The sequence below is a fragment of the Vespa mandarinia genome, chromosome 18, assembly GCF_050613455.1.
Source record: "Vespa mandarinia isolate Hongniang chromosome 18, ASM5061345v1, whole genome shotgun sequence".
Taxonomy (NCBI): Eukaryota; Metazoa; Arthropoda; class Insecta; order Hymenoptera; family Vespidae; genus Vespa; species Vespa mandarinia.
In genome coordinates, this window is record NC_140827.1 from 3,857,011 (window position 1) to 3,867,738 (window position 10,728).

At 34.4% G+C, this 10,728-nt stretch overlaps 1 long non-coding RNA gene across 5 annotated transcripts; it reads left to right on the forward strand.

Annotated features, from left to right (window-relative positions):
• Nucleotides 1-6,340, forward strand: LOC118445335 (uncharacterized). Of its 5 annotated transcripts, XR_014983260.1 has the most exons (5): nt 737-1,015; nt 2,684-2,790; nt 2,925-3,000; nt 3,065-5,016; nt 5,122-6,340. It is a non-coding gene; the product is annotated as an uncharacterized LOC118445335 (long non-coding RNA). The 5 variants fall into 5 exon arrangements; XR_014983257.1 differs by lacking the exons at nt 737-1,015; nt 2,925-3,000 and adding an exon at nt 1-113; XR_014983258.1 differs by having other exon boundaries at nt 2,684-3,000.
• Nucleotides 6,341-10,728: the final 4,388 nt, after the last annotated feature.

The following is a 10,728-nucleotide window of genomic DNA, read 5'->3' on the forward strand; positions in this document are numbered from 1 at the left end:
GGTCGCATGCAGACCGGCGGCAGGTGCCTCTCGACGCTTCGAGGTTATGTCGGCTTTCGCATTGCGGAACGGCGCACGTGATCGCGGTGTCGTGACCTGGAATTTTGATCCAGGTATTGAACGGATAAAGAGTACGCGTTCTTACCGCAACGCGGAAAAGCAGCTACTCTCGTTATCGAGTGAAACATTGATGCAACCGGTGCATTCACACCTTTTTTCATTTTTACGCATAATTTATATATATATATATATATATATATATATATATATATATATATATATAACGAATTTAATTTATTTCACATCTTACATTTATATATTCGCTTTTCTAACCTATTTTTAATTTCAACCCTGTTTTTTACTTTATTACTCTATTTTATTTTATTTTATTATTGTTTTCTTTTTTTTTTTTTTTCTTCTTTTTCTAATTCCCCTCGTCACATAGAGAGAAATACTATTTCATATAATCGTTTTATTATAAAAGTACAATGAATCATGATTTAAATTTATTCATTTTATTGATAATTTCAATCTCCATTTTTAAACATTCATGTTTGAATTTTTCTAGAATGAAAAATAATTATTTAGTTAAAAGTTAGATATATAAAAAATTTCATTAATGTTCATAGAAAAATATTTTCTTAATCATTGTTATACATATATATATATATATGTATCGTATTACATTAGAGTTAAACTATTAACAATAATTGTATTAGTTTTGGTCGGGTTATGAGCCAAAAAAAAAAACAAAAAAAATTATTCGATCTATCGAAATTCGTTTGCGCCATCTTGGAACGATTGCGATTCTCGAAGTGCATCATCTTGAGAAAAAAGAAAGAAGAATACTGATCATCGCGCGTTAGTAGCGCTCGACGTTTCAAGATATGCCACGTCCTCCGAAGACATTGTCGACAATCTCAGAAGCTGAGTCACTCGACGACGGTTAAGCTATGAGTCAGAGAAAAAGGCGGAGCTAGCTTATTGCTTAAAGAATTGTATTCTGACTGAGATGGTATGTATCGAAATGTGCGAACAGGTGGGCGGTCTGCATCGTCGTCGTTGTCGTCGCGTCATTTAGTCGTATTAGATATCTCTTGTAATATTTCCAAATTATTCTTTAAAGAAAAGAAAAAAAGAAGAGGAACACATTTTATATGAAAAGATAAAAATAAAGTAGAATGCAATTTTGATTGGAATAAAGAATTAGCGTATTAAGAATTGGGTGCTGGTGTAAAGAGAGAGGGAGAGGGTTCGAATGTATTAACTAATACACATACGAATAATACATATGCGAAATATTGGAGATCATATCGAATAAAGCCACGTTGACGTTCTCTATTCATCGTTTGCATCGAAGAAAGCACTTGTGAAAGGTCCTCGGTAAACTAGCGCAGAACAGCTTACACAGAGAGAAAGAGAGAGAGAGAGAGAAGCAAGCATATTGTTCGATCATACGAGGATGAACTTCTTAAACTAGTTACGATTTGCTATGAGGACTCGAGAGAGCAGAGTAGTGTCTAGACCTCACCCCAATAGAACAGGGTAGGAAACATAAAGGTTAGGTTGTATTGTAGTAGTGATACACCGAGAAAACTCTTTTTGCAGAGAGTAGACGAGAGAAAGAGAGAGAGAATACATACTATACCTACATTTACTAAGAACACAATATAGAGTTTATCGTTGTTTGACCTTATAACTTTAGATGAAACGATTGTTAGTTTTAAATCTTTAATAGAATTATATTTTAAATAAGACAATTATTTCACAATTTTGTTTTTTGGCATCGTTAATTGATAGTACATGATTATATCGATTATATAATGTGTACTACAATTGATGTGTACTTGGTATTGCAAGTCGTGTTGTGTCATGTATGGAATACCACTGACGTCCACTCGTTGAATGCGGCCCATCAATAAAAGGGCTCTTCGTTACCTGACTACCGGTGAACTAACGAGTGGATATCTCTTGAAGGGAGACGCGTCGCGTCGCGTCACGTCGCTGCCATACGCGCAGCCCTCTCCAAAATGCACCTATAAGTGACTTTCTTCTTTTTCTCTCTCTCTCTCTCTCTCTCTCTCTCTCTCTCTTCTTTCTTTTTTACTTTACTAACTATACCTAACCTATATTACATGTGTGTATGTATATATATATATATACACATATATAATATATACCACAATTACCATGTAAGGATTATTAATCCTGATAAAAATCAATGTTAAATAATAACTTTTGAATATATTCACGTTAAACTCTTATTTTTCTTTGTATCGTATACAGGGTGGGTCGAAAGTTTATAAATGATTTTTTTTTTTTTATCGATTGCTCCGTTCCCATTTTTCGAGACTACATAAGCTTATTTTTCTTTTCTATTACAAAGTCTAAAAAGTCTAAACTACAAGCCTAAGAACTTTTGCTCCACCCTGTGAATATATATATATATATACACGAAATGATTTTGCGTAAGATGTGAAAAATCGTCTGAGAAACATATCGATCAATCGTTTGACAAAGCAAATATGGCGCTCGACTCGATGATACTCGTGGATACGTTTGTTTGTTTAGAATATTGAAATTGTTGATATTATCTCCAATGTTTCACTACATCTGTCTACCTTATCTAATTAACCTGCAAGGATCCTATAAATTTAAACTGTATATATTTCTCTTTACCTAGATAGATATAAACGGTATGGAATCTCGAAGCAGTCAGTCTTTGGTACTATCAGTGTTACCAACTCATATACGCGTTCCTCAAATATCATCGGCATGACTTACGAACACGTATGTAATGTAAATTCGCACATGCAAATATATACGAGATATAGTAGTGACTGTGTATGGCGCGATAGCTATATGGCGCACGCGAAATACTAGTTTAAAGAAAAAAAAAAGTTTTATTTATTTGAAACGTACAGAAATCAGAAATCTTCAAGGAGGAAAGAGAGAGAGAGAGAGAGAGAGAGAGTGTGTTGAAGCTATTATCAAAATCAAGTAATGCAAAAGAAAGTAAATATATCCATATGAAAATAATTTTAATATTATAATATATTTCCAGAGATTAACATAAGAAGGTTAAAAAACAAGTATACATTCAAGAGGGGACGATTAGCGTAGGTGTTTGAAGCATGGAACGATGCAAATCCGAAGATCTTCAAATTCTTCCTCTCCTTCCTTGGCCCACCTCATTCCCAGGTTCGAATCCGGACCACCCAAGGCCCATTTTTCATATACCAAAAAAATATTTAAAAGTGCAACAGGGAGAGAAATTAATTTACAAATAAAAAAAAAACAAAGATATTTCTTCATTAATATATGACAATTACAAAGAGAAAGAGAATCAATTAATCGAGAAGATAACAAACATATATATATATATAACGGTATATATATATATATGCAAAGAAAAGATGTGATGTATTTAGAAGAGAACAAAAGAAAAGAAACGTGTTATGATATAAAAAAAAAAAAAAAAAAAAATTTGCAGTGGTATGAAAAAGAGAAAAACAAAAAAAGAAGAAAAGAAAGAATCTTCTCGTAGTAAAAAAGAGAGATGATAAGGTGGATAGATGGGTGGGTGGTTAAGGGAGTAGGGAGAGATCTTGTTCGTTAGAAGAAGTCGTTTAAAGCCATCAGTAGGCCCACCCTTCTAGCATCGACGGCGACGACGACGGCGACGAGCAGCCACGGCGTTGCTGGGCAACCAGACAGCCAGACTGCCGTCTGCCAATCTACCGGGGGCGCGGAAGGCCGCGAACGAGACGTGCGAGGTGGAGGCGGCGGAGGTGGAGGAGGCGGTTGCAGCTACGTCGGGACGTGTGGCGGCGCGTCTCCGGTGCAGGCTGCGGCGGCTGCGACAACGGCTGTGTCGGTAGTGGGGGTACTAAGGTCGGCGTTCCGACGTCACGTGGTGGGGATAGAATAAAGAGAGAGAAAGAAAGAGAGAGAGAGAGAGAGAGAGAGCGAGAGAGATAGCGAGCGAGTGAGTGAGAGGAGGGGAAGGGCAACGTTACGATAGCCATAGTAGTGGGGATGGTACAAACGATGCCTCGAGAGGGGCCAGACGAGGCGAGGTCAGTTATCCGCCACGCCCGACGCCGATGTCGTCGTGCGTTCTCTCTCTCTTTCTCTCTCTCTTTTTTTCTCTCTCTTTTCTTTTCTCTTTGCCATATACACATATGCAGTATGTGTATATATATATATATATATACACATACTGCATTTTCGGCGTTTCGTTGCATGCCAACGCCACCATTGCCGCCGCCACTGCGTATCACTGCATTCTGCCAATGTTTCATCCACCCTCATCTTCTTCTTCGTCTTCGTCCTCTTCTTTTTCTTCTTCTTCTTCTTATTTTCTCTTCTTTTTTCTTTTTCTTTTTTTTTTTATATTATTATTATTATTGCTATTGTTATTGTTATTATTACTATTCCTATTCCATATCCTTTCTCTCGTTAAATAGTTTTCCCTTTCTTCTTTTTTGTTTTTTTTTTTTTTTTTTTTTTTTTTTTTCTTCATGACAAAGGAACCGTCGTATCATCGAGAGATAAAACAAGAGTACTGCTTAATGTCACAATGACATTATATTCTTTACAGTATCAAACAATTTCTGCATCGATTGGCCATTTCCAATGTACGATTCAATAAGTTCTTGGTAAATAATCGGAAATTGTCGAGACGATTCCCGATAAACGTCGTAAGGAAAGTTCGAAGAAGTTTGTACGTTGGGCATGCAACGATACGAAATCTATTATATATATATGCATGTATGTATATATACGCATATATTATGATATAAGCAACTAAGCTTGCGGCAAAGGATAGTTAGATGTGCAATCTGCAACTCCTATGTCGGTCCGAAAGTCAACAACAATTTGTATGTCTCGTATGATGCGAAAGCCGGATGGGATGCATTTCTTTTCTCGGACGATGTCTTTCATGAAGAGTTAATGACACTTCGAATGGGTCAGCAGTCATGATTTTTATGCTTGGAAAAAGTATCTTAAACTGTACGAAATTCGATCGAATTAATAATTATTATTATATTATTTCTTTATATTATACTTATATTATTATTACTATTTAATGATAACAAAGTTGAAAAATGTTTTCAGAAGAAGAAAAAAAGGAAAGAAAGAAAGCAAAAGAGAAAAAAGAAATTAGAAGAAAAGAATAAGCAAAACGAATAAACGAGCGTAAAACTGGCCCTCGTTCGACCGATTTCACATCCACGTTAGTAGACGTTCGCTTCCGGTTCCGCGATCGTACGTAAAATCGATGCAGCGCGGCTGCAACGGTCCGTCGTTTGCTCGCTTCTCAGACTCTGAACGTGATGCACGACTTCCTACGACCGCTATACGTACGTGAAAGACTGCGAAAGAAAGAGTGAGAGAGAAAGAGATAGAGAGAGAAAGAGAGAATTTGCTATTCTCGTTCTTCCAACGAATAACTCTCCTCGTACACAAATGTAGATACATGTACTAGGTATCGTCTTTTGCCAAATTAACGAAAGAACTACGTAATAATTATTCCTCGAATGATAAATAAATTATAAATAATTTTTCTTATTGATTTTACAAAAAATGCATCAACAATTATCAATATTCGATATCGATAATTAATTAATTATGTCGATAAATAAGAAACGTGTTAATAATAGTTAATGATGATAATGAAAATAATTAACATGGAAAGCATGCTTGTGCGCGATGAAAAAATGCATGATGATCCTGTGGAACGTCGTTTCATTTCCATTGTTTCAGAGTTCATCGTTCCGGTCGTTCGTTCGTTCGTTCGTTCGCTCGTTCGTTCGTTCGTTCGCTCGTTCGTTCGTTCGTTCATTCGCATTTGCTCGTTCGATCCGTCGACGCAACCAGGAGCGTAGATATCAGAACGATATGTTCGAAATTTCGTGAGTTTCGAAATTCTCTGCCCTTTGAATGTCAATCCCAGAACACGATGTACTTTGTGAGATCTGTACGTATCACCTGCGTAAATGTTCTCTTTGAAGACAACAAAGAGAGAGAGAGAGAGAGAGAGAGAGAGAGAGAGAGAGAGAGAGAGAGAGAGAGAGAGAGAAAGAGAGAGAGAAATTTGAAGCAGCGAATGCACAATGAAAGATATCGACTGGGATTCGATTGAAATTCTAACTATGTATTCATATGTATATATAGATCTATCAATGTTTTACAATTGGTACATGCAAGAGCAGGTGTTCCAGAGAGCTGATGATCTCAAAGTACCATAGAGTGATCTTTTAATCAACTGGAAATGAACAGGTGCTAAAGAGTTAGTCAAACATTTTGTTTTCAAATCACTGTGTATTATATTCAAACTTCACTGCAGTACATATATTCCAATTACTGCATTCAAACTGTATGTAAATGTATATCGCGTATGTGTGTATGTTTGTGTGTGTATATATATATATATATATATATATATATATATATATATATACTGTATGACTTACATATTTCAAGTAGGACACACTTTTATATTTGATATTATTTATTAATACAGTTGTTTGAAGTTGGACAATTTTGTTTTCTATTTTATTAGATTGAAACTACTACATTCTGTATTACAATTGATGTATCAACACTGTATATATAAGGATATATATATATATATATACTGGGTGACTCATTTCAAAACGAACAGAACATACCTTTGTATCTTATACAGAGGCATGTATTAATACATTCATTTTGAAGTGATTTTAAGATAAAAAAAGAAAAGGAAAAATTTACCATGTAAATTAATTGATATATTCAGGTGTTCCTATATAAATCCCCCCTCCCCCCACACACACATACACACATATATATATATATTTATCTTTCATTGTCTCTCTCTCTCTCTTTCTTTCTTTCTCATCTGACAGGATTTCTCCTCGTTAAGAAGTAAAAATGTATAGGCAAGGTCGAAACGAAGAAAGAAGAATAAATAAATAAAGAAAGAAAGAAAGAAAGAAAGAAAGAAAGAAAGGACACAACAGAATGAATCTGGAGTCTGGAAGACGAAAGGAAACGTTTTAGGTGGTTCGGCCTATATAAAAGAGAATAGAGAATCTGTCCGTGGGTGGAGGTATCGACATGGAAGGCTCGATTCCGCGTGGTAGGATGAGACGTAGGCGACGAACAATAAAAATCGTCGGCCGAGTCTGGCCAGACGTCTCAGCGGGGAATTTCGAAGGAGTTTGCTATACAGTCTGGAGAACCCAAACCTCCTCTCGCGTCTGCTTTTCCTTTCTTTCCTTTCTTGGATCAACCATTTCGTTCTAATACCTTTACCAAAAACATTCAACTATCTTTTGATCCTGATAAAAGCAATTTTTTAATTTTTTTTTCTTTTCTTCCCAACCCCCACCCCTCTCTCTCTCTCTCTTTTTTCTCTTTTTTTTTTTTTTTTTTATAAATTCATTATACCACGAAAAAGAATTAGGATTATATTACGTATATGTGTAAATATGGCATTGGATGATATTCTAATAGTATTAGCAATGCTATTAGCAGGATTCTAATTATATATATATATATATATATATATATGTAATATTCTTACTCCATATCACATATGATAGTAATAATAATAATAAATAGGAGATAACAATATTAATACTATTGGCATTACTATTATAATAATACTATATTAAAATTCCAATAACGTTTTAACTACGTTTTGATTAATAATATTATTAATATATTTGAATAGACAGAGAATACTGCCGTCGCAAATGATCAACTTTCTCCGAATAACCATATATATACATACGTACACATACGTGTCGCATTGAGGCGATGAGTCAAAAGTATGTGTAATCATTCTACCGAAATGATTTCTCGAAGATGATTCATCGTCTCGATACGCAAACTCTTCGGTATAAACCGGAAATATTTCTTTATTATATATCTGGGTGGATCGAAAAAAGAGAGAGAGAGAGAGAGAGAGAGAGAAAAGAAAGAAACCAAAAAAAGGAAAAGAAAAATGAAAAAAGAAAAAGAAGAAGAAGAAGAAGAAGAAGAAGAAGAAAATTACGAACTAGAGAAATAATAATGTCGATCGTATAAATGCGATGAGAAAATGTTTTTAATCCGATCTAAAGTAACGGGGGCTTGATGATAGGCTGGTACGAGGCTGCAGACTGCAAAGTCACCCCCTCGGCCCCTACCATGTTCTCGCTGTATCTCTCTCTTTCTCTCTCTCTCTCTCTCTCTCTCTTTGTCTCTATCTCTATCTCTCTCTGTTCGTCCGGCCAACCGCTATATATTCCCTCGCCTCGTCTCCCATCTGCCTTGGTTGGTACGTTATTGGCACCGGCTGATGGCCGATGCGAATTTCTGATGACCCCGAGGAAAAGAGAACGCGCACGCGCAAGATACATTCTCTTTCTCTTTCTATCTTTTTCTCTCTTTCTCTTTCTCTCGGAGAGGGAGAGAGAGAAGGAGAGAGAGATAGATAGAATGTTGTCTCTCTCGTATGCGGTTTGCTCATATTCGCTGACTTTCAAATGGAATAACCGATTGAATGAGATTTTCTGCATCGATCAGAATTTGAAAAAATAATTGTTAGCCCTTGACGGATTTTTTTTTTCCCTTTGCCTTCTTCTTTTTTCTTTTCTCCATTTTCTTTCCCTTTCTTCTACTTTTCTTTTTATTCAAGACATTTACTAATTTCGATCATCTTAATTATTGTATCCCTATTGATAAAGGGAATAGAATATTATACCTATGGTATCTTTTACTTGTCGTAAATGGCGACTATTAAAGAGGGTGTAATGAAGAAGTGGTTGAGTGTTGGATCGACAATTGAATATCGTAAAAAAGCACTTGTTACCACGGTAAACTTGTACTAAGGAAAGAAAAGTTTGGACCGATGAAATAACAGAAATCATTGATAGGAAATCTCTCCCTATGTGAATAGGTCTCTCTATTCTAGGCTGTAAATGTTTCAATGGATAATACGTTTCAAATACGTAATATGTTCCAATGAATTATTGTAGTAATTAATTAATAAATTTTTTTCTTTATTTATTTTTCTTTGAATATTGTTACATAACGCGTGTATAATTAACGCGTCTTAAGAATATTTTATAATATTTAATATAGTACATTTTATATAATAAACTTAAAGATAATCAAGGTCAATGTTCTCGCTCATGGAAATTTTCTTTCCCTTACAAATTTGCATAAATAAATTTGCATATGTATATAGAAAATTACTGTACATGGATATAAGAGGGAAAAAAAATCAAGAAAAGAAAAAGAATAAATATTGAGAAAATAATGTAAAATGAGAGAGAGAGAGAGAGAGAGAGAGAGAGAGAGAGAGAGAGAAAAAAAGTTGCTTGAAATTCGTATGTCGAAAGTTTATCAAGACGTGATCACCGAAGCGGCACAATAAAGTCCAAGAGAGGCGGATCTTTCGAAAGTACATACGTGTACGTACATACATACACATAGATATGTACGCACGTACTTATTTACGTTAATACATATATATATATACGTAAGAATACATACATACATACATACATACATACATACATAGAATCTTGGCTGGCGATAAAATGGCAGGAACCACGGCGAGAGAGGCAAACGTTGTACAATGATTACGCGAGCATTTTCGATGGAGGACTACTGCGGTGCCGTTACCAGGTGTACCGGATGCAAATATAGCCGCGAATTAAAGTACACACGTGCATCTGCCCCCCTTATTCATATATCTATATAGATAGATAGATATATACATATATATTTATATATATATATGTATATATATATATATATATATATATATATATATATATATACAAAGTCTCTTCCCTCAATTTCTTCTTCCTCTTTTCAACCCTTATCGTATAGGAATAATCTTCAGAACGTCTTGCAATCATGTAGATACGTAGAGATATATGATTATTATTTCTTTGTAGTGAATCGAATCAAGAAGTGCACATTTCGAAGGAAAGTAATTTATCATATCGTTCGTTACATACTAATATCATATTTGATATATATCTATATAATCTTAAAAAATCAAACTAAAAATTATGGTATATATCATATTTGATTTATAGTTTCGAAGTCTTGTATAATTATCTTTGAAGAATTATGATAATAATTAGTTATATATAATTTTTTGGTTATATTATGCTAGGTATATATATGGATATAATCGAAAAATTATATTTAATATTACTATATATTTAAAATTACTATATATTTTATAATTTATAATTTAAAAATAAATGTGTACATATATTTGATTGTAGAATGATTACGCGATCTATATATATATATACATATAGATTTTTGGAAGAATCATGGTAATAATCGATATTAATGAATTCTTGCGGATTAGAAACAAGAAAATTTATGAATGTGTTATAAATAATGAACCATAATATTCATACCAACGTACGCTACATGTAATCTCTTTTATATTTAACATAAAATACAAACGAGAGAGAGAGAGAGAGAGAGAGAGAGAGAGAGAGAGAGAGAGAGAGAGAGAGAGAGAAAGAGAGAGAAACGAAGAAGCACTCAGACGGTCTCGATAGACTCATTAGTTTTGTCCCGTCGTTCTTACTCATTGATAAGAAGGAGTCTGCTTTGTCGTTGGTCCATGGTGTTCGCCATTAAAAAACGAAATGCATATATATATATATATACACACACACATAGAATTTTTCTTTTTTTTTTTCTAGAAAAAAAAAAATC